Raw genomic sequence first — 23,448 nt, forward strand, 5'->3', positions numbered from 1 at the left:
CACAGAGAATAAAAGCCGGCCTGCCACACTCTCAGACTGTACGCCATTTAACCAGGGAAAAGGAGCTGTGTAGTGCTCTCTCAACTCTCACCTGCCCTCACTCCCTCTATCCTAGTCTATTGTTTTCTTTTTTAAAGGGATTTTACCCAAAAATAACTTACTTTGCCTAATGTCAATTATCCATATGCCTTTATATTATTTTTATTTATTTTTTGAGAGAGAGAGAGAGAGAGAGAGAGAGAGAGATTTTTTTGGAGGGTAGAAGAAGAAGAATATGGCCATTTGATCTTTGCAGTATAATTAGAGTGAATGAGGTTGTCAAGCTCTAAAATGACAACAACAACAACAACAAAAAACACCATAAAAAGTATTAGTTCACTCATGTGGCTCTATATCTTCTGAAGTCATACAATAGCTTTGTGTGACAAACAGAACAAAACGCGTTACTCGCTGAAACTTGCTTTCATTAAGGTTTGGTCACATTTGTCGTTGTTTGATGAATTTTTGCATGTGAAATCCAATCATTTCAGTAGGAATCCACACAATCTGGAATTTCGCGCGAGGGCGAAAGACTTCCTGATGCAGATTTTGCGGGAGGTTCAAGTTGGCATATAGATTTACTGCGTTGACTTACAGAAAGTTGATTGAAATTGACTTCTGTGTGAGCAGTCCTTCATATATCGCTACACTAGTATTGACAACAGACAATGGACAAAAAAAACCCTTTTTGCCCACAAAATTAAGCTGGAACTTCACTAATGTGACTGCACCTTTAGAGTTCATGAGAAAAGTAGTAATGTCCGATTTGTGAATGAATTGTTCTTTTGAGTCAGATCTTTTCAACAAATCCTGTTTATTCAGTTCAAAAACAGTTTCACAGATTCATTCATGAATCGGACTGATCTGGTTCTTGATTTCTGATTCAATGATCCAATCACAGCAGTTAACAACTCATTGGAGGGAAATATTATTAGGGGCCAAGCACCGAAGGTGCGTAGGCACCTATTGTATCTGTTCCCGTTCCTATTATTAGGGGCCAAGCACCGAAGGTGCGGAGGCACCTATTGTATCTGTTCCCGTTCTTATTATTAGGGGCCAAGCACCGAAGGTGCGGAGGCACCTATTGTATCTGTTCCCGTTCTTATTATTATTATTATTAGGGGCCAAGCACCGAAGGTGCGGGCACCTATTGTATCTGTTCCCGTTCTTATTATTAGGGGCCAAGCACCGAAGGTGCGGAGGCACCTATTGTATCTGTTCCCGTTCTTATTATTATTATTATTATTATTAGGGGCCAAGCACCGAAGGTGCGGGCACCTATTGTAATTGTTCCCGTTCTTATTATTAGGGGCCAAGCACAGAATGTGCGTAGGCACCTATTGTATCTGTTAGCGCACCAAAAATAATTCTTCTTTTTCTTCCGCTCTGGGAGTCTATGGCAGCCCATAGAACCGCTTGCGGGAAAGTTGTGCAATTTGGCACACTGATAGAGGACAGACTGAACAGTCACCATAGCAAATTTGGAGTCTCCAACTCATTCCCTCTAGCGCCACCAGCTGCCCAAATTTGCACTCATGTTTATGCTAATAACTTTTGAACCACAAGGGCTAGAAACAAAATTCGTTTTTCCTCTGATTCCTGACCTCATGACGATTCGATTGCACCCAATGACGTCATTTTCCGTCATGAAAAGTTTTCCGCCATTTTGAATTTTCCGAAAAAGCTACTTTTTCGAACTCCTCCTAGGCCGTTGCTCCAATTTCCATGAAAATTGAATCAGATCATCTACAGACCATGGCGACAAAAAGTTATGGAATTCAAGTTGATTCGCTTAGCAATTTTCGAAAAAACCCACAAACAAATTTTACGTAGCGCTTGCGAAAACAGACGTAAGGCTGTATCTCCGCAACGCTTTATTGGATTCAGACCAAAGTTGGCACATGTCATCACAAGCATGACCTGAGGCTACATGCTGCGTTTCGGCGCAGCGCCACCTACTGGTCCGGAGATATGAAAAATGGCTATTTTTGCTTATAACTTCTGAACAGTTTGCCCAAAAATCATCAAATTGGTCTCGTTAGATTCAGGCCAGCATGCTGAGTCGACTGATATCCAATTTTACCATATCGGCCATTTTGGCTGTCGGCCATTTTGAATTTTGTGCTAAAATGCTGTATTTTAAGAACGCATGAATGGATTGTTACGAAACATGGTATGGGTCATCAGCACGATGCCCTGAAGGATCGTGAGAAGTTTCGAAACAGCGCCACCTTGTGGTCAAAAGTTATAACAACATTTCCAAAAAGGCTAATAACCTTTGAATCAATCTGCCTTTTGAAATGCCACTGGTCTTAATAGATTCCCTGGGTCACGCTGAGAACATAGATACCAAGTTTGCCATATTTGGCCGAACTTCCTGTCCGCCATCTTGATTTTTTGTCAAAACCTACTTTTTCGAACTCCTCCTAGACCGTTTGTCCGATTTTCACCAACATCGAATCGTATCATCTCCACACTGTACCGACAAAAAGTTATGGAATTCGTGTTGATTCGTCAAACCGTTCTCGAATACCGCGCAAACAAATTTTACGTTGTGCTACAGCTACAGATTTAGTGCAAAAGTACTAAATCGCCCATAACTCCTAGACTCCTTTTGTCCTAGACTCAAGTGTCTTACACCAATGTGATCCCTGGCTCAAGGCGGACAAAATGGCTATCTCCAATTTCGATTTAGGCCCGAAAATGTTTCTGCTATGTCGAATTTTGTCCGAAACCTACTTTTGCGAACTAGTCCTAGGTTTTTCGCCAGATCACTACCAAACCAGTCTAGGACATTTCTCTGGACTCTCTAGATCAGTAATTATCGAAAAAAAGTTGAACTTTTGCATTTGGGTGGCTGTAACAGGGTCATTTAGAAAAGGGGCATGGCAAAATACACTAAAAAAGCCTATAAATCCCAAATGAAAACTCAGAACTTCACCAAAATTGATCAGCATATGTGTCAGAACATGGTGAGGAAGCATGCAGAGTTTCATGGAGATCGGACCATAGGTGGCGCTATAACTGGCAAAAAGCCTTCATTCTTATTAGGGGTTCAAGCATGAAATGCTGAAACCCTATTGTAATTGTAAGGATTCGTAAAACGCATCGTGCAGGCCAAACCGTAAGGCCTAGAGACGTGAAACCTGTCCAGATGGTAGGCCTCAATTTGGGGACAACCTATCAGAGTATGACCCCGAATGGCCCATAGGTGGCGCTACAGCGACCAAAAGTACAAAATCGCCCATAACTCTTAGACCGTTTGTCCCAGGATCAAGTGTCTTATGTCGTTGGAATCCTTGGCTCAAGGCGGGCAAAATGGCTATCTCCGATTTTGATTTAGGCAGGGAAAAATTTCTGCTATGTCGAATTTTGTCCGAAACCTACTTTTGCGAACTAGTCCTAGGTTTTTCGCCAGATCGGAACCAAACCAGTCTAGGACATTTCTCTGGACTCTCTCGATCAATAGTTATCGAAAAAAAGTAGAATTTTTGCATTTGGTTGGCTATAACAGGGTCATTTGGAAAATGGGCGGGGCAAAATACAGTCGAAAGCCTATAAATCCTAAACAAAAACTCAGAACATCACGAAAATCGCTGAGCATATGTGTCATGACATGGTGAACAAGCGTGCCGAGTTTCATGCAGATCGGACCATAGGTGGCGCTATAAATGGCAAAAAGGTTCCCTTATTATTAGGGGCCAAGCACAGAATGTGCGTAGGCACCTATTGTATCTGTTAGCGCACCAAAAATAATTCTTCTTTTTCTTCCGCTCTGGGAGTCTATGGCAGCCCATAGAACCGCTTGCGGGAAAGTTGTGCAATTTGGCACACTGATAGAGGACAGACTGAACAGTCACCATAGCAAATTTGGAGTCTCCAACTCATTCCCTCTAGCGCCACCAGCTGCCCAAATTTGCACTCATGTTTATGCTAATAACTTTTGAACCACAAGGGCTAGAAACAAAATTCGTTTTTCCTCTGATTCCTGACCTCATGACGATTCGATTGCACCCAATGACGTCATTTTCCGTCATGAAAAGTTTTCCGCCATTTTGAATTTTCCGAAAAAGCTACTTTTTCGAACTCCTCCTAGGCCGTTGCTCCAATTTCCATGAAAATTGAATCAGATCATCTACAGACCATGGCGACAAAAAGTTATGGAATTCAAGTTGATTCGCTTAGCAATTTTCGAAAAAACCCACAAACAAATTTTACGTAGCGCTTGCGAAAACAGACGTAAGGCTGTATCTCCGCAACGCTTTATTGGATTCAGACCAAAGTTGGCACATGTCATCACAAGCATGACCTGAGGCTACATGCTGCGTTTCGGCGCAGCGCCACCTACTGGTCCGGAGATATGAAAAATGGCTATTTTTGCTTATAACTTCTGAACAGTTTGCCCAAAAATCATCAAATTGGTCTCGTTAGATTCAGGCCAGCATGCTGAGTCGACTGATATCCAATTTTACCATATCGGCCATTTTGGCTGTCGGCCATTTTGAATTTTGTGCTAAAATGCTGTATTTTAAGAACGCATGAATGGATTGTTACGAAACATGGTATGGGTCATCAGCACGATGCCCTGAAGGATCGTGAGAAGTTTCGAAACAGCGCCACCTTGTGGTCAAAAGTTATAACAACATTTCCAAAAAGGCTAATAACCTTTGAATCAATCTGCCTTTTGAAATGCCACTGGTCTTAATAGATTCCCTGGGTCACGCTGAGAACATAGATACCAAGTTTGCCATATTTGGCCGAACTTCCTGTCCGCCATCTTGATTTTTTGTCAAAACCTACTTTTTCGAACTCCTCCTAGACCGTTTGTCCGATTTTCACCAACATCGAATCGTATCATCTCCACACTGTACCGACAAAAAGTTATGGAATTCGTGTTGATTCGTCAAACCGTTCTCGAATACCGCGCAAACAAATTTTACGTTGTGCTACAGCTACAGATTTAGTGCAAAAGTACTAAATCGCCCATAACTCCTAGACTCCTTTTGTCCTAGACTCAAGTGTCTTACACCAATGTGATCCCTGGCTCAAGGCGGACAAAATGGCTATCTCCAATTTCGATTTAGGCCCGAAAATGTTTCTGCTATGTCGAATTTTGTCCGAAACCTACTTTTGCGAACTAGTCCTAGGTTTTTCGCCAGATCACTACCAAACCAGTCTAGGACATTTCTCTGGACTCTCTAGATCAGTAATTATCGAAAAAAAGTTGAACTTTTGCATTTGGGTGGCTGTAACAGGGTCATTTAGAAAAGGGGCATGGCAAAATACACTAAAAAAGCCTATAAATCCCAAATGAAAACTCAGAACTTCACCAAAATTGATCAGCATATGTGTCAGAACATGGTGAGGAAGCATGCAGAGTTTCATGGAGATCGGACCATAGGTGGCGCTATAACTGGCAAAAAGCCTTCATTCTTATTAGGGGTTCAAGCATGAAATGCTGAAACCCTATTGTAATTGTAAGGATTCGTAAAACGCATCGTGCAGGCCAAACCGTAAGGCCTAGAGACGTGAAACCTGTCCAGATGGTAGGCCTCAATTTGGGGACAACCTATCAGAGTATGACCCCGAATGGCCCATAGGTGGCGCTACAGCGACCAAAAGTACAAAATCGCCCATAACTCTTAGACCGTTTGTCCCAGGATCAAGTGTCTTATGTCGTTGGAATCCTTGGCTCAAGGCGGGCAAAATGGCTATCTCCGATTTTGATTTAGGCAGGGAAAAATTTCTGCTATGTCGAATTTTGTCCGAAACCTACTTTTGCGAACTAGTCCTAGGTTTTTCGCCAGATCGGAACCAAACCAGTCTAGGACATTTCTCTGGACTCTCTCGATCAATAGTTATCGAAAAAAAGTAGAATTTTTGCATTTGGTTGGCTATAACAGGGTCATTTGGAAAATGGGCGGGGCAAAATACAGTCGAAAGCCTATAAATCCTAAACAAAAACTCAGAACATCACGAAAATCGCTGAGCATATGTGTCATGACATGGTGAACAAGCGTGCCGAGTTTCATGCAGATCGGACCATAGGTGGCGCTATAAATGGCAAAAAGGTTCCCTTATTATTAGGGGCCAAGCACAGAATGTGCGTAGGCACCTATTGTATCTGTTAGCGCACCAAAAATAATTCTTCTTTTTCTTCCGCTCTGGGAGTCTATGGCAGCCCATAGAACCGCTTGCGGGAAAGTTGTGCAATTTGGCACACTGATAGAGGACAGACTGAACAGTCACCATAGCAAATTTGGAGTCTCCAACTCATTCCCTCTAGCGCCACCAGCTGCCCAAATTTGCACTCATGTTTATGCTAATAACTTTTGAACCACAAGGGCTAGAAACAAAATTCGTTTTTCCTCTGATTCCTGACCTCATGACGATTCGATTGCACCCAATGACGTCATTTTCCGTCATGAAAAGTTTTCCGCCATTTTGAATTTTCCGAAAAAGCTACTTTTTCGAACTCCTCCTAGGCCGTTGCTCCAATTTCCATGAAAATTGAATCAGATCATCTACAGACCATGGCGACAAAAAGTTATGGAATTCAAGTTGATTCGCTTAGCAATTTTCGAAAAAACCCACAAACAAATTTTACGTAGCGCTTGCGAAAACAGACGTAAGGCTGTATCTCCGCAACGCTTTATTGGATTCAGACCAAAGTTGGCACATGTCATCACAAGCATGACCTGAGGCTACATGCTGCGTTTCGGCGCAGCGCCACCTACTGGTCCGGAGATATGAAAAATGGCTATTTTTGCTTATAACTTCTGAACAGTTTGCCCAAAAATCATCAAATTGGTCTCGTTAGATTCAGGCCAGCATGCTGAGTCGACTGATATCCAATTTTACCATATCGGCCATTTTGGCTGTCGGCCATTTTGAATTTTGTGCTAAAATGCTGTATTTTAAGAACGCATGAATGGATTGTTACGAAACATGGTATGGGTCATCAGCACGATGCCCTGAAGGATCGTGAGAAGTTTCGAAACAGCGCCACCTTGTGGTCAAAAGTTATAACAACATTTCCAAAAAGGCTAATAACCTTTGAATCAATCTGCCTTTTGAAATGCCACTGGTCTTAATAGATTCCCTGGGTCACGCTGAGAACATAGATACCAAGTTTGCCATATTTGGCCGAACTTCCTGTCCGCCATCTTGATTTTTTGTCAAAACCTACTTTTTCGAACTCCTCCTAGACCGTTTGTCCGATTTTCACCAACATCGAATCGTATCATCTCCACACTGTACCGACAAAAAGTTATGGAATTCGTGTTGATTCGTCAAACCGTTCTCGAATACCGCGCAAACAAATTTTACGTTGTGCTACAGCTACAGATTTAGTGCAAAAGTACTAAATCGCCCATAACTCCTAGACTCCTTTTGTCCTAGACTCAAGTGTCTTACACCAATGTGATCCCTGGCTCAAGGCGGACAAAATGGCTATCTCCAATTTCGATTTAGGCCCGAAAATGTTTCTGCTATGTCGAATTTTGTCCGAAACCTACTTTTGCGAACTAGTCCTAGGTTTTTCGCCAGATCGGTACCAAACCAGTCTAGGACATTTCTCTGGACTCTCTAGATCAGTAATTATCGAAAAAAAGTTGAACTTTTGCATTTGGGTGGCTGTAACAGGGTCATTTAGAAAAGGGGCATGGCAAAATACACTAAAAAAGCCTATAAATCCCAAATGAAAACTCAGAACTTCACCAAAATTGATCAGCATATGTGTCAGAACATGGTGAGGAAGCATGCAGAGTTTCATGGAGATCGGACCATAGGTGGCGCTATAACTGGCAAAAAGCCTTCATTCTTATTAGGGGTTCAAGCATGAAATGCTGAAACCCTATTGTAATTGTAAGGATTCGTAAAACGCATCGTGCAGGCCAAACCGTAAGGCCTAGAGACGTGAAACCTGTCCAGATGGTAGGCCTCAATTTGGGGACAACCTATCAGAGTATGACCCCGAATGGCCCATAGGTGGCGCTACAGCGACCAAAAGTACAAAATCGCCCATAACTCTTAGACCGTTTGTCCCAGGATCAAGTGTCTTATGTCGTTGGAATCCTTGGCTCAAGGCGGGCAAAATGGCTATCTCCGATTTTGATTTAGGCAGGGAAAAATTTCTGCTATGTCGAATTTTGTCCGAAACCTACTTTTGCGAACTAGTCCTAGGTTTTTCGCCAGATCGGAACCAAACCAGTCTAGGACATTTCTCTGGACTCTCTCGATCAATAGTTATCGAAAAAAAGTAGAATTTTTGCATTTGGTTGGCTATAACAGGGTCATTTGGAAAATGGGCGGGGCAAAATACAGTCGAAAGCCTATAAATCCTAAACAAAAACTCAGAACATCACGAAAATCGCTGAGCATATGTGTCATGACATGGTGAACAAGCGTGCCGAGTTTCATGCAGATCGGACCATAGGTGGCGCTATAAATGGCAAAAAGGTTCCCTTATTATTAGGGGCCAAGCACAGAATGTGCGTAGGCACCTATTGTATCTGTTAGCGCACCAAAAATAATTCTTCTTTTTCTTCCGCTCTGGGAGTCTATGGCAGCCCATAGAACCGCTTGCGGGAAAGTTGTGCAATTTGGCACACTGATAGAGGACAGACTGAACAGTCACCATAGCAAATTTGGAGTCTCCAACTCATTCCCTCTAGCGCCACCAGCTGCCCAAATTTGCACTCATGTTTATGCTAATAACTTTTGAACCACAAGGGCTAGAAACAAAATTCGTTTTTCCTCTGATTCCTGACCTCATGACGATTCGATTGCACCCAATGACGTCATTTTCCGTCATGAAAAGTTTTCCGCCATTTTGAATTTTCCGAAAAAGCTACTTTTTCGAACTCCTCCTAGGCCGTTGCTCCAATTTCCATGAAAATTGAATCAGATCATCTACAGACCATGGCGACAAAAAGTTATGGAATTCAAGTTGATTCGCTTAGCAATTTTCGAAAAAACCCACAAACAAATTTTACGTAGCGCTTGCGAAAACAGACGTAAGGCTGTATCTCCGCAACGCTTTATTGGATTCAGACCAAAGTTGGCACATGTCATCACAAGCATGACCTGAGGCTACATGCTGCGTTTCGGCGCAGCGCCACCTACTGGTCCGGAGATATGAAAAATGGCTATTTTTGCTTATAACTTCTGAACAGTTTGCCCAAAAATCATCAAATTGGTCTCGTTAGATTCAGGCCAGCATGCTGAGTCGACTGATATCCAATTTTACCATATCGGCCATTTTGGCTGTCGGCCATTTTGAATTTTGTGCTAAAATGCTGTATTTTAAGAACGCATGAATGGATTGTTACGAAACATGGTATGGGTCATCAGCACGATGCCCTGAAGGATCGTGAGAAGTTTCGAAACAGCGCCACCTTGTGGTCAAAAGTTATAACAACATTTCCAAAAAGGCTAATAACCTTTGAATCAATCTGCCTTTTGAAATGCCACTGGTCTTAATAGATTCCCTGGGTCACGCTGAGAACATAGATACCAAGTTTGCCATATTTGGCCGAACTTCCTGTCCGCCATCTTGATTTTTTGTCAAAACCTACTTTTTCGAACTCCTCCTAGACCGTTTGTCCGATTTTCACCAACATCGAATCGTATCATCTCCACACTGTACCGACAAAAAGTTATGGAATTCGTGTTGATTCGTCAAACCGTTCTCGAATACCGCGCAAACAAATTTTACGTTGTGCTACAGCTACAGATTTAGTGCAAAAGTACTAAATCGCCCATAACTCCTAGACTCCTTTTGTCCTAGACTCAAGTGTCTTACACCAATGTGATCCCTGGCTCAAGGCGGACAAAATGGCTATCTCCAATTTCGATTTAGGCCCGAAAATGTTTCTGCTATGTCGAATTTTGTCCGAAACCTACTTTTGCGAACTAGTCCTAGGTTTTTCGCCAGATCGGTACCAAACCAGTCTAGGACATTTCTCTGGACTCTCTAGATCAGTAATTATCGAAAAAAAGTTGAACTTTTGCATTTGGGTGGCTGTAACAGGGTCATTTAGAAAAGGGGCATGGCAAAATACACTAAAAAAGCCTATAAATCCCAAATGAAAACTCAGAACTTCACCAAAATTGATCAGCATATGTGTCAGAACATGGTGAGGAAGCATGCAGAGTTTCATGGAGATCGGACCATAGGTGGCGCTATAACTGGCAAAAAGCCTTCATTCTTATTAGGGGTTCAAGCATGAAATGCTGAAACCCTATTGTAATTGTAAGGATTCGTAAAACGCATCGTGCAGGCCAAACCGTAAGGCCTAGAGACGTGAAACCTGTCCAGATGGTAGGCCTCAATTTGGGGACAACCTATCAGAGTATGACCCCGAATGGCCCATAGGTGGCGCTACAGCGACCAAAAGTACAAAATCGCCCATAACTCTTAGACCGTTTGTCCCAGGATCAAGTGTCTTATGTCGTTGGAATCCTTGGCTCAAGGCGGGCAAAATGGCTATCTCCGATTTTGATTTAGGCAGGGAAAAATTTCTGCTATGTCGAATTTTGTCCGAAACCTACTTTTGCGAACTAGTCCTAGGTTTTTCGCCAGATCGGAACCAAACCAGTCTAGGACATTTCTCTGGACTCTCTCGATCAATAGTTATCGAAAAAAAGTAGAATTTTTGCATTTGGTTGGCTATAACAGGGTCATTTGGAAAATGGGCGGGGCAAAATACAGTCGAAAGCCTATAAATCCTAAACAAAAACTCAGAACATCACGAAAATCGCTGAGCATATGTGTCATGACATGGTGAACAAGCGTGCCGAGTTTCATGCAGATCGGACCATAGGTGGCGCTATAAATGGCAAAAAGGTTCCCTTATTATTAGGGGCCAAGCACAGAATGTGCGTAGGCACCTATTGTATCTGTTAGCGCACCAAAAATAATTCTTCTTTTTCTTCCGCTCTGGGAGTCTATGGCAGCCCATAGAACCGCTTGCGGGAAAGTTGTGCAATTTGGCACACTGATAGAGGACAGACTGAACAGTCACCATAGCAAATTTGGAGTCTCCAACTCATTCCCTCTAGCGCCACCAGCTGCCCAAATTTGCACTCATGTTTATGCTAATAACTTTTGAACCACAAGGGCTAGAAACAAAATTCGTTTTTCCTCTGATTCCTGACCTCATGACGATTCGATTGCACCCAATGACGTCATTTTCCGTCATGAAAAGTTTTCCGCCATTTTGAATTTTCCGAAAAAGCTACTTTTTCGAACTCCTCCTAGGCCGTTGCTCCAATTTCCATGAAAATTGAATCAGATCATCTACAGACCATGGCGACAAAAAGTTATGGAATTCAAGTTGATTCGCTTAGCAATTTTCGAAAAAACCCACAAACAAATTTTACGTAGCGCTTGCGAAAACAGACGTAAGGCTGTATCTCCGCAACGCTTTATTGGATTCAGACCAAAGTTGGCACATGTCATCACAAGCATGACCTGAGGCTACATGCTGCGTTTCGGCGCAGCGCCACCTACTGGTCCGGAGATATGAAAAATGGCTATTTTTGCTTATAACTTCTGAACAGTTTGCCCAAAAATCATCAAATTGGTCTCGTTAGATTCAGGCCAGCATGCTGAGTCGACTGATATCCAATTTTACCATATCGGCCATTTTGGCTGTCGGCCATTTTGAATTTTGTGCTAAAATGCTGTATTTTAAGAACGCATGAATGGATTGTTACGAAACATGGTATGGGTCATCAGCACGATGCCCTGAAGGATCGTGAGAAGTTTCGAAACAGCGCCACCTTGTGGTCAAAAGTTATAACAACATTTCCAAAAAGGCTAATAACCTTTGAATCAATCTGCCTTTTGAAATGCCACTGGTCTTAATAGATTCCCTGGGTCACGCTGAGAACATAGATACCAAGTTTGCCATATTTGGCCGAACTTCCTGTCCGCCATCTTGATTTTTTGTCAAAACCTACTTTTTCGAACTCCTCCTAGACCGTTTGTCCGATTTTCACCAACATCGAATCGTATCATCTCCACACTGTACCGACAAAAAGTTATGGAATTCGTGTTGATTCGTCAAACCGTTCTCGAATACCGCGCAAACAAATTTTACGTTGTGCTACAGCTACAGATTTAGTGCAAAAGTACTAAATCGCCCATAACTCCTAGACTCCTTTTGTCCTAGACTCAAGTGTCTTACACCAATGTGATCCCTGGCTCAAGGCGGACAAAATGGCTATCTCCAATTTCGATTTAGGCCCGAAAATGTTTCTGCTATGTCGAATTTTGTCCGAAACCTACTTTTGCGAACTAGTCCTAGGTTTTTCGCCAGATCGGTACCAAACCAGTCTAGGACATTTCTCTGGACTCTCTAGATCAGTAATTATCGAAAAAAAGTTGAACTTTTGCATTTGGGTGGCTGTAACAGGGTCATTTAGAAAAGGGGCATGGCAAAATACACTAAAAAAGCCTATAAATCCCAAATGAAAACTCAGAACTTCACCAAAATTGATCAGCATATGTGTCAGAACATGGTGAGGAAGCATGCAGAGTTTCATGGAGATCGGACCATAGGTGGCGCTATAACTGGCAAAAAGCCTTCATTCTTATTAGGGGTTCAAGCATGAAATGCTGAAACCCTATTGTAATTGTAAGGATTCGTAAAACGCATCGTGCAGGCCAAACCGTAAGGCCTAGAGACGTGAAACCTGTCCAGATGGTAGGCCTCAATTTGGGGACAACCTATCAGAGTATGACCCCGAATGGCCCATAGGTGGCGCTACAGCGACCAAAAGTACAAAATCGCCCATAACTCTTAGACCGTTTGTCCCAGGATCAAGTGTCTTATGTCGTTGGAATCCTTGGCTCAAGGCGGGCAAAATGGCTATCTCCGATTTTGATTTAGGCAGGGAAAAATTTCTGCTATGTCGAATTTTGTCCGAAACCTACTTTTGCGAACTAGTCCTAGGTTTTTCGCCAGATCGGAACCAAACCAGTCTAGGACATTTCTCTGGACTCTCTCGATCAATAGTTATCGAAAAAAAGTAGAATTTTTGCATTTGGTTGGCTATAACAGGGTCATTTGGAAAATGGGCGGGGCAAAATACAGTCGAAAGCCTATAAATCCTAAACAAAAACTCAGAACATCACGAAAATCGCTGAGCATATGTGTCATGACATGGTGAACAAGCGTGCCGAGTTTCATGCAGATCGGACCATAGGTGGCGCTATAAATGGCAAAAAGGTTCCCTTATTATTAGGGGCCAAGCACAGAATGTGCGTAGGCACCTATTGTATCTGTTAGCGCACCAAAAATAATTCTTCTTTTTCTTCCGCTCTGGGAGTCTATGGCAGCCCATAGAACCGCTTGCGGGAAAGTTGTGCAATTTGGCACACTGATAGAGGACAGACTGAACAGTCACCATAGCAAATTTGGAGTCTCCAACTCATTCCCTCTAGCGCCACCAGCTGCCCAAATTTGCACTCATGTTTATGCTAATAACTTTTGAACCACAAGGGCTAGAAACAAAATTCGTTTTTCCTCTGATTCCTGACCTCATGACGATTCGATTGCACCCAATGACGTCATTTTCCGTCATGAAAAGTTTTCCGCCATTTTGAATTTTCCGAAAAAGCTACTTTTTCGAACTCCTCCTAGGCCGTTGCTCCAATTTCCATGAAAATTGAATCAGATCATCTACAGACCATGGCGACAAAAAGTTATGGAATTCAAGTTGATTCGCTTAGCAATTTTCGAAAAAACCCACAAACAAATTTTACGTAGCGCTTGCGAAAACAGACGTAAGGCTGTATCTCCGCAACGCTTTATTGGATTCAGACCAAAGTTGGCACATGTCATCACAAGCATGACCTGAGGCTACATGCTGCGTTTCGGCGCAGCGCCACCTACTGGTCCGGAGATATGAAAAATGGCTATTTTTGCTTATAACTTCTGAACAGTTTGCCCAAAAATCATCAAATTGGTCTCGTTAGATTCAGGCCAGCATGCTGAGTCGACTGATATCCAATTTTACCATATCGGCCATTTTGGCTGTCGGCCATTTTGAATTTTGTGCTAAAATGCTGTATTTTAAGAACGCATGAATGGATTGTTACGAAACATGGTATGGGTCATCAGCACGATGCCCTGAAGGATCGTGAGAAGTTTCGAAACAGCGCCACCTTGTGGTCAAAAGTTATAACAACATTTCCAAAAAGGCTAATAACCTTTGAATCAATCTGCCTTTTGAAATGCCACTGGTCTTAATAGATTCCCTGGGTCACGCTGAGAACATAGATACCAAGTTTGCCATATTTGGCCGAACTTCCTGTCCGCCATCTTGATTTTTTGTCAAAACCTACTTTTTCGAACTCCTCCTAGACCGTTTGTCCGATTTTCACCAACATCGAATCGTATCATCTCCACACTGTACCGACAAAAAGTTATGGAATTCGTGTTGATTCGTCAAACCGTTCTCGAATACCGCGCAAACAAATTTTACGTTGTGCTACAGCTACAGATTTAGTGCAAAAGTACTAAATCGCCCATAACTCCTAGACTCCTTTTGTCCTAGACTCAAGTGTCTTACACCAATGTGATCCCTGGCTCAAGGCGGACAAAATGGCTATCTCCAATTTCGATTTAGGCCCGAAAATGTTTCTGCTATGTCGAATTTTGTCCGAAACCTACTTTTGCGAACTAGTCCTAGGTTTTTCGCCAGATCGGTACCAAACCAGTCTAGGACATTTCTCTGGACTCTCTAGATCAGTAATTATCGAAAAAAAGTTGAACTTTTGCATTTGGGTGGCTGTAACAGGGTCATTTAGAAAAGGGGCATGGCAAAATACACTAAAAAAGCCTATAAATCCCAAATGAAAACTCAGAACTTCACCAAAATTGATCAGCATATGTGTCAGAACATGGTGAGGAAGCATGCAGAGTTTCATGGAGATCGGACCATAGGTGGCGCTATAACTGGCAAAAAGCCTTCATTCTTATTAGGGGTTCAAGCATGAAATGCTGAAACCCTATTGTAATTGTAAGGATTCGTAAAACGCATCGTGCAGGCCAAACCGTAAGGCCTAGAGACGTGAAACCTGTCCAGATGGTAGGCCTCAATTTGGGGACAACCTATCAGAGTATGACCCCGAATGGCCCATAGGTGGCGCTACAGCGACCAAAAGTACAAAATCGCCCATAACTCTTAGACCGTTTGTCCCAGGATCAAGTGTCTTATGTCGTTGGAATCCTTGGCTCAAGGCGGGCAAAATGGCTATCTCCGATTTTGATTTAGGCAGGGAAAAATTTCTGCTATGTCGAATTTTGTCCGAAACCTACTTTTGCGAACTAGTCCTAGGTTTTTCGCCAGATCGGAACCAAACCAGTCTAGGACATTTCTCTGGACTCTCTCGATCAATAGTTATCGAAAAAAAGTAGAATTTTTGCATTTGGTTGGCTATAACAGGGTCATTTGGAAAATGGGCGGGGCAAAATACAGTCGAAAGCCTATAAATCCTAAACAAAAACTCAGAACATCACGAAAATCGCTGAGCATATGTGTCATGACATGGTGAACAAGCGTGCCGAGTTTCATGCAGATCGGACCATAGGTGGCGCTATAAATGGCAAAAAGGTTCCCTTATTATTAGGGGCCAAGCACAGAATGTGCGTAGGCACCTATTGTATCTGTTAGCGCACCAAAAATAATTCTTCTTTTTCTTCCGCTCTGGGAGTCTATGGCAGCCCATAGAACCGCTTGCGGGAAAGTTGTGCAATTTGGCACACTGATAGAGGACAGACTGAACAGTCACCATAGCAAATTTGGAGTCTCCAACTCATTCCCTCTAGCGCCACCAGCTGCCCAAATTTGCACTCATGTTTATGCTAATAACTTTTGAACCACAAGGGCTAGAAACAAAATTCGTTTTTCCTCTGATTCCTGACCTCATGACGATTCGATTGCACCCAATGACGTCATTTTCCGTCATGAAAAGTTTTCCGCCATTTTGAATTTTCCGAAAAAGCTACTTTTTCGAACTCCTCCTAGGCCGTTGCTCCAATTTCCATGAAAATTGAATCAGATCATCTACAGACCATGGCGACAAAAAGTTATGGAATTCAAGTTGATTCGCTTAGCAATTTTCGAAAAAACCCACAAACAAATTTTACGTAGCGCTTGCGAAAACAGACGTAAGGCTGTATCTCCGCAACGCTTTATTGGATTCAGACCAAAGTTGGCACATGTCATCACAAGCATGACCTGAGGCTACATGCTGCGTTTCGGCGCAGCGCCACCTACTGGTCCGGAGATATGAAAAATGGCTATTTTTGCTTATAACTTCTGAACAGTTTGCCCAAAAATCATCAAATTGGTCTCGTTAGATTCAGGCCAGCATGCTGAGTCGACTGATATCCAATTTTACCATATCGGCCATTTTGGCTGTCGGCCATTTTGAATTTTGTGCTAAAATGCTGTATTTTAAGAACGCATGAATGGATTGTTACGAAACATGGTATGGGTCATCAGCACGATGCCCTGAAGGATCGTGAGAAGTTTCGAAACAGCGCCACCTTGTGGTCAAAAGTTATAACAACATTTCCAAAAAGGCTAATAACCTTTGAATCAATCTGCCTTTTGAAATGCCACTGGTCTTAATAGATTCCCTGGGTCACGCTGAGAACATAGATACCAAGTTTGCCATATTTGGCCGAACTTCCTGTCCGCCATCTTGATTTTTTGTCAAAACCTACTTTTTCGAACTCCTCCTAGACCGTTTGTCCGATTTTCACCAACATCGAATCGTATCATCTCCACACTGTACCGACAAAAAGTTATGGAATTCGTGTTGATTCGTCAAACCGTTCTCGAATACCGCGCAAACAAATTTTACGTTGTGCTACAGCTACAGATTTAGTGCAAAAGTACTAAATCGCCCATAACTCCTAGACTCCTTTTGTCCTAGACTCAAGTGTCTTACACCAATGTGATCCCTGGCTCAAGGCGGACAAAATGGCTATCTCCAATTTCGATTTAGGCCCGAAAATGTTTCTGCTATGTCGAATTTTGTCCGAAACCTACTTTTGCGAACTAGTCCTAGGTTTTTCGCCAGATCGGTACCAAACCAGTCTAGGACATTTCTCTGGACTCTCTAGATCAGTAATTATCGAAAAAAAGTTGAACTTTTGCATTTGGGTGGCTGTAACAGGGTCATTTAGAAAAGGGGCATGGCAAAATACACTAAAAAAGCCTATAAATCCCAAATGAAAACTCAGAACTTCACCAAAATTGATCAGCATATGTGTCAGAACATGGTGAGGAAGCATGCAGAGTTTCATGGAGATCGGACCATAGGTGGCGCTATAACTGGCAAAAAGCCTTCATTCTTATTAGGGGTTCAAGCATGAAATGCTGAAACCCTATTGTAATTGTAAGGATTCGTAAAACGCATCGTGCAGGCCAAACCGTAAGGCCTAGAGACGTGAAACCTGTCCAGATGGTAGGCCTCAATTTGGGGACAACCTATCAGAGTATGACCCCGAATGGCCCATAGGTGGCGCTACAGCGACCAAAAGTACAAAATCGCCCATAACTCTTAGACCGTTTGTCCCAGGATCAAGTGTCTTATGTCGTTGGAATCCTTGGCTCAAGGCGGGCAAAATGGCTATCTCCGATTTGCTCGCCCTTCAGGCGCCAATTTCGAGTAAATTGCATTTTTTTGAAAAACCTATTTTTGCAAACTTCTCCTTGGTTTTTCGCCCGATCGGAACCAAACCACTACAAGAATATTCCCTGGAGTCTGACAATCAATAATCATCCAAAAAATTCTAAATTTCAATTAATGGTCGATAAGGGGAACCAAAATCTTTGATGGCACCATGGCCACTTTTACTAAAATGTTTATAAATTGTGAACGGAAAGAGATTTTTTTGCTAAACTTGGGACACATCTTCCTGAGCACAATCTGAGATCACTTGAAAAAAATCGCAACAATTGGCCACTAGGTGGCACTATAAAACGGTTATAACTTGTGAACAGAAAGAGATATTTTCGCAAAACTTGGGACACATGTTCATGAGCTCATTCTGAGGTCACGTGAAAAGAAATCATGACAATTGGCCACTTGGTGGCGCTATAAAATGGTTATAACTTGTGAACGGAATGAGATATTTTCACTAAACTTGGGACACATGTTCATAAGCTCAATCTCAGTTGACATGAAAAAAATAGTGACAATTGGCCACTTGGTGGCGCTATAACAGTGAAAAAAATCATGAAAATAGCTATAAGCGCACCCAACCGTTAGTCTACTGAAAATTGGCACACAGTGTCTTTGTCCAGTGTGCCATGATAGTCTATGACAGGGGTGTCAAACTCATTTTCACTGAGGGCCACTTCAGCATTATGGCTGCCCTCAAAGGGCCGGTTGTAACTATAAGACTTTTAAAATGTTAATATATTGTCTCTTTATTTGATTATTACTTATTTAAGTTACAAATATTGTATATGCATTTGCAGGGGTGTTTCTAGGTTTTAAAAACATCAGGGGATGAGCCCGAAACATCAGGAGCTGGGTAATAATGATTTGATACAGATAATATTGTATTATTGTATATATGCAAGGGCAAACTGGCTCAAAATTCAGCTCTGGCACCGTACTAGCCACACCAGCACACATTACCACACAGTCATGCGTATTCAAATGTGAGGTAGTTAGGGGGGTTCGGGGGCATGCTCCCCTGATAAAATTTGGATTTCTCTGACCTACATATGTGCATTTTAAGGCGTTTAAAGGCCAAATTTTTTTTGGGATAACAATAGCTTGTTTAAAAGCATGTCAGTGGGCAGTAGCATAAATTATTTGTCAAGATAACAGATTCTTAAAAATGAGAATGAGGATAAATGTTGCAATGAATGATCCACACTACAAAATGGACTGCAGAATGTTTCTGCTTATTGTTGACAATACACATATTCCAAACGGGAATGGCCTTAAATGAGAAATCTTTCAAGGATTATTTTGCATAGATGTTACATTTCAATCAAAAACCAGTGCAATCTTTTTAAAACTAATCAGTTTAAAGTTCAATTGTTCACTCCTAAAGACAGTCACTTGTCGCCACCTACTGGCTTAATGATGCAAGTGGTGCAAACACAGACAAGCGGGGTGATACAAATGGTGAAAAGGCTAATACTGGTACCTATTTTAAAATAATATAAAATATCAATATATTATTCTTTAATCAGTTCTATGCAGCAGAATCAGATTTAACAGATTTTTTTTTTACCAATTGTCGAAATAAAGTAGGCCTATAGAACTACAAAGCTATTTTTGTCAGAGCAGGAGCAGATCAGGGAGAGGGCCAGTGAACGAGAGGATCGTGATTTGTGTAATTTTACCAGTGTTGCCCAGCACGCCTATACACCATGTTACAGCAGAGTAGTAGGCCTACTATTGCAAAAAGAAACAAGTCCAGAGAAATTTCATGTCGGCACGTTTTTTAAGCGGACTTTGCCTTTCCAATGAGCGTGAGCAGAACTCGCAACACTCACTCACACACACACACACACACACACACACACACGGAGGTTGCTTGCGGAACATTGAGCAGAACGCGCTGTGGACACGGAGCAGAGAGCACAGCGCAGTGAGCGCACACACACAGCGGAACCGAGGGGAACGGAACGAAGTTATGCATCTTCGGAAGCGGACTCGCACGCAAAGTCATAAAACACGCTGAGCCAGAGTCAAACCATCGCCGAACACGGAGGGGCGCGGCAACTTTTTAGTATATTTCGGCCAAAAAACGAAAATGTTATTTTCGGCCGAAAATTTTCGGCAGCCTAAATTTTATTGCATTCCTAATTTTAAGACACCCATATGCTCTCGCGGGCCACATAAAATAATGTGGCGGGCCGGATTTGGCCCGCGGGCCTTGAGTTTGACACATGTGGTCTATGAGAACATTGGTGTATCTCAAAAAACTCAGTATAGGTCATTGGCACAAAGCCTTGAAGGACCCTTAGAAGTTTCAAGAAAGCCCGTGTTTTTTTCACAGGAGTGACCTCCTAAGAATCCTTGCCAAGTCCAACAATACCAAACATGCCAGGTTTCGCCTTATGGTTTTTGTAAGTGTCATTTAGAGCTTTAAAATTTTTTGGTTATCTTCAAAGCCGTTAGTCTGATCTAGACAACAACAAAAAAACAAAGGAAATTTGAAAACATAGGTAAATAGCTAAACAATAATGCCAAATGTTAAAAATATGATAGGAACAAAAAAAAAAAAAAAAAAAAAATCCAATCAATTTCACCCATGGATTATTTTGATGCTCACATGTTTGAAACGAACAATGAGGGATTGTGATGGACAGGCGAACAAATTTGTTTTGTATCGGGACTGGCGAATCCCCGTCCATACTGTCAATAACCGTTCGCAAAGAACCGCCCACTTTAGTTACTGTTGCTATGTCTGACAAGCGACGCCACTCTCACACCACACCAAGTTCTCAAGCAGTGAAAAATACATTGCGGATCAGAAAAAAGACTGCGCGCTGACAGACAAGTACTTTTGATATGAAACAGGGTCTCCGCGGATCCTTAAACAGTATTAAAATGTCTTAAATAAAATATAAGTTTTTTAAGGTCTTAAAATGTAATAAATTTCGCTAATTTTCGAAGAGTGGCATTAAATTTCATATGGGCGGCATTAAATTTCATCTGGGCAAAATGAAAGAAAGATATGTCTGGAGAAACTATTTTCCATGCTAACGTTATTTCACCAGCGCACGTCACTGTCTAATAGGCATGTCGCTTAAATAACGTTCGGAACGCGTCGCTGGGTAACACTGTTTGAGAGGGTCCTTTTTCACGCGGCACGGGTGTTTTTATATGAATGTATCTGAAGTGAACTGACGATCTTTAGAAAAGTTTCATTGTTATTACGATTGAATCTTTCTTTATCTTTCCTGATAAAGCAGCGTTTATGAGCTTTGCTTTGTGTACAGCCGTTACCGGGGAAACCGCTATTTCTGCCGCTCCTAAAGCGCCTCCTGCTGGCACCTCTTTGTAAACAGCCTTGCAAACCTGTATTAATACTAGTGTGGAGGTTTTCTATAATATTCACTCATTACAGTAAATTAGGGCATTCTAAGTCAATCTACTGCAGTATTTCCTCTCTCACTCAGTAGAAAATGTGGTTAACACCCAGTCATGCTTAAAAAAAAAAAAAAAAAAAAAAAAAAAAAAGTAATTTACCGTGAAACCGGTAGACTATAATTTAGCAAAATACTGTGATATGTATTTTTGGTCATACCGCCCAGCACTAGCATTAGGCAATTTTTCTGGATGTTTATGTTTGCACACCTTATCTTATGGTAAACTAAACTTACTTTATTTAAATATTTGACAGACATAGGCTATCTTAATAAAATTCTCTTGGTATCATTGCTTTAGTAATAAGTTGGCAGTTTTTATGTTTGTATAAGGGTTAGGGTTAGGGGTTGTGTTTTTCATATTTTTAGGAATGTACAAAGGAACTAAATCTCAGGAATATGCTCTCCATGTCAATGGATGGACCCTCTGTTAATTGGAAATTTATGAATCTCCTGCAAAAAGAGCATGCTGAGCAATTTGCTGGGACACAAATTCAAATTGTCAATTTGAATTGACAATTTCAAATTCTTTGCTGTTGTTTGGAAACTAATTCCCTTTTTTACTCCATCCATTTTTTGGACTGTGTTTAACTTGTCATTTACAATTTGATTTGTTATGTGCTGTTTGTACGTTATTTACAGCAGTATTGTTGTTGTATTGAGAAGGCAGTTGCCTGACATGCACTTTATGTTGCTAAATATACACTGACTATTTGCACTGTTGCTCAAATACAAATGTGCTTTGTTAACCTGAACAGCATAGAGTGTAGTTTTTATATATATGTTTGCCGTGGTAATGGTCTTAATTTTTATTCTTGAAGGTCTTAAAAGTCATTCAATTTGTTGAGCAAAAATGTGCAGATACTCTGTGAAACAAAGTCTCACCTTTCAAATGTAGTCATTTTTTAGAGACATTTAAACAATAAATACCGTTTTGTGACTCCTTAATGTGTCTGACAGATCGCTGTAGACTCGAGGCTCAGTTAAAGCTGCTTGTGAACCGATCATCTCTTCCTTCTAGTTAATTTATAGCATTAAAATAAACATGAATGAACATAAAAGGAATGTTGTTTTAAAGTGCTAAGACGTCAGAACACTTTGTTTTTCAAATTTAATTCCTCCTATGTTAATCTACTAACTCTCCTGACTGCTTTGTTGGACAAAATGGCGGATTATGATTAGTCAGATCGCCTGTCAATCAAACTCCCTGCGAAGGGTCAATTGAGAATGCCTGTGCGCACAATCCTGATCTAATCGACAACTTTGCAGTTGCACATAGGAAAGCCCGGAAAATCCCACTATAATGTAAGAGAGCATCTTTTTCATGTATTTGGACCTAGGCCTAACAATGTTTTATAATGCGCTGTCCCCATTGTTTTTTTGTTGTTTTTTTGTTTTGTTTTTGGTGAGCGTAGGCTACTCCTGATTTTGTTAGTCATCTCATCTCTTATATGCTGTGTATGATCATATCCTGCCCTATTCATGGTAGCCTACTCGCGGACATTGCGTCATCAATGTCATCAATTGCGTCATCAAGGGGCCCGCCTTGATAATCCTACTTAAGAGCCCAGTGTTGGCTCGTTACGCCACTGAATATAATTGTCTAAACTCCTTATCAAAATTAAATATTTACAACAAATCTGACACATATATATGGGCACACTTTGAGTACTACTAATAAAAGTGGTGGAGATCAGGCAAGACTATAAGAAAACTAGGCAAAAGGTGCTATAACTGTAAAAACGCTTTAAAACCATATATTTCCTATGGCAAACAGCCTGTATTGGCTGTAAATGGACTTTTTCATCTATGATGGCAGTTGTTAAATGCTTGCTAAATAAAACTTAATGTCTTTTGATGCTTGTGTGCTTAAAGGCCTTAAAGGCCTTAACTGCTTGAACCCCAATAAATGCTGCTTGCAGCTTTAATTAGGGGCCAAGCACCGAAGGTGCGAGGCACCTGTTGTATCTGTTCCCGTTCTTATTATTCTTCTTCCGCCATGGGAGTCTATGGCAGCCCATAGAACCGATTGCAAGAAAGTTGTTTTGGTTTGACATTCTGATAGAGGACAGTCCCAACATTAAATACACCAATTTTGGTGTTTCTAAGTCATTCCCACTAGCGCCACCACCTGTCCAAAGTTTCACTTTTATTTTGCTAAAAACTTTTGAACCTTGTGGCCAATCAACAAAATCGGCCATTTTGGCTGTCGGCCATTTAGAATTTTGTGCTAAAATGCTTTATTTTAAGAATGCATGAACGAAT

The 23,448-nt window shown here is 41.6% G+C and overlaps 1 long non-coding RNA gene across 2 annotated transcripts in view; it reads left to right on the forward strand.

Annotated features, from left to right (window-relative positions):
* The first annotated feature begins 971 nt into the window (after window positions 1-971).
* LOC309479895 overlaps window positions 972-23,448 on the forward strand; it is a 30,403-nt gene continuing 7,926 nt past the window's right edge. The window contains exons 1-2 of one of the 2 annotated variants that reach the window (XR_014199461.1): window positions 972-1,176; window positions 1,234-1,307. This is a non-coding gene — a long non-coding RNA (uncharacterized lncRNA). Of the gene's footprint in view, window positions 1,177-1,233; window positions 18,283-23,448 lie in introns of those variants that run through there. The other variant, XR_014199462.1, reaches the window with a different exon arrangement.

Source organism: Leuciscus leuciscus (genome assembly GCF_965113295.1).
Source record: "Leuciscus leuciscus genome assembly, chromosome: 17".
In the NCBI taxonomy this organism is placed as follows: domain Eukaryota; kingdom Metazoa; phylum Chordata; class Actinopteri; order Cypriniformes; family Leuciscidae; genus Leuciscus; species Leuciscus leuciscus.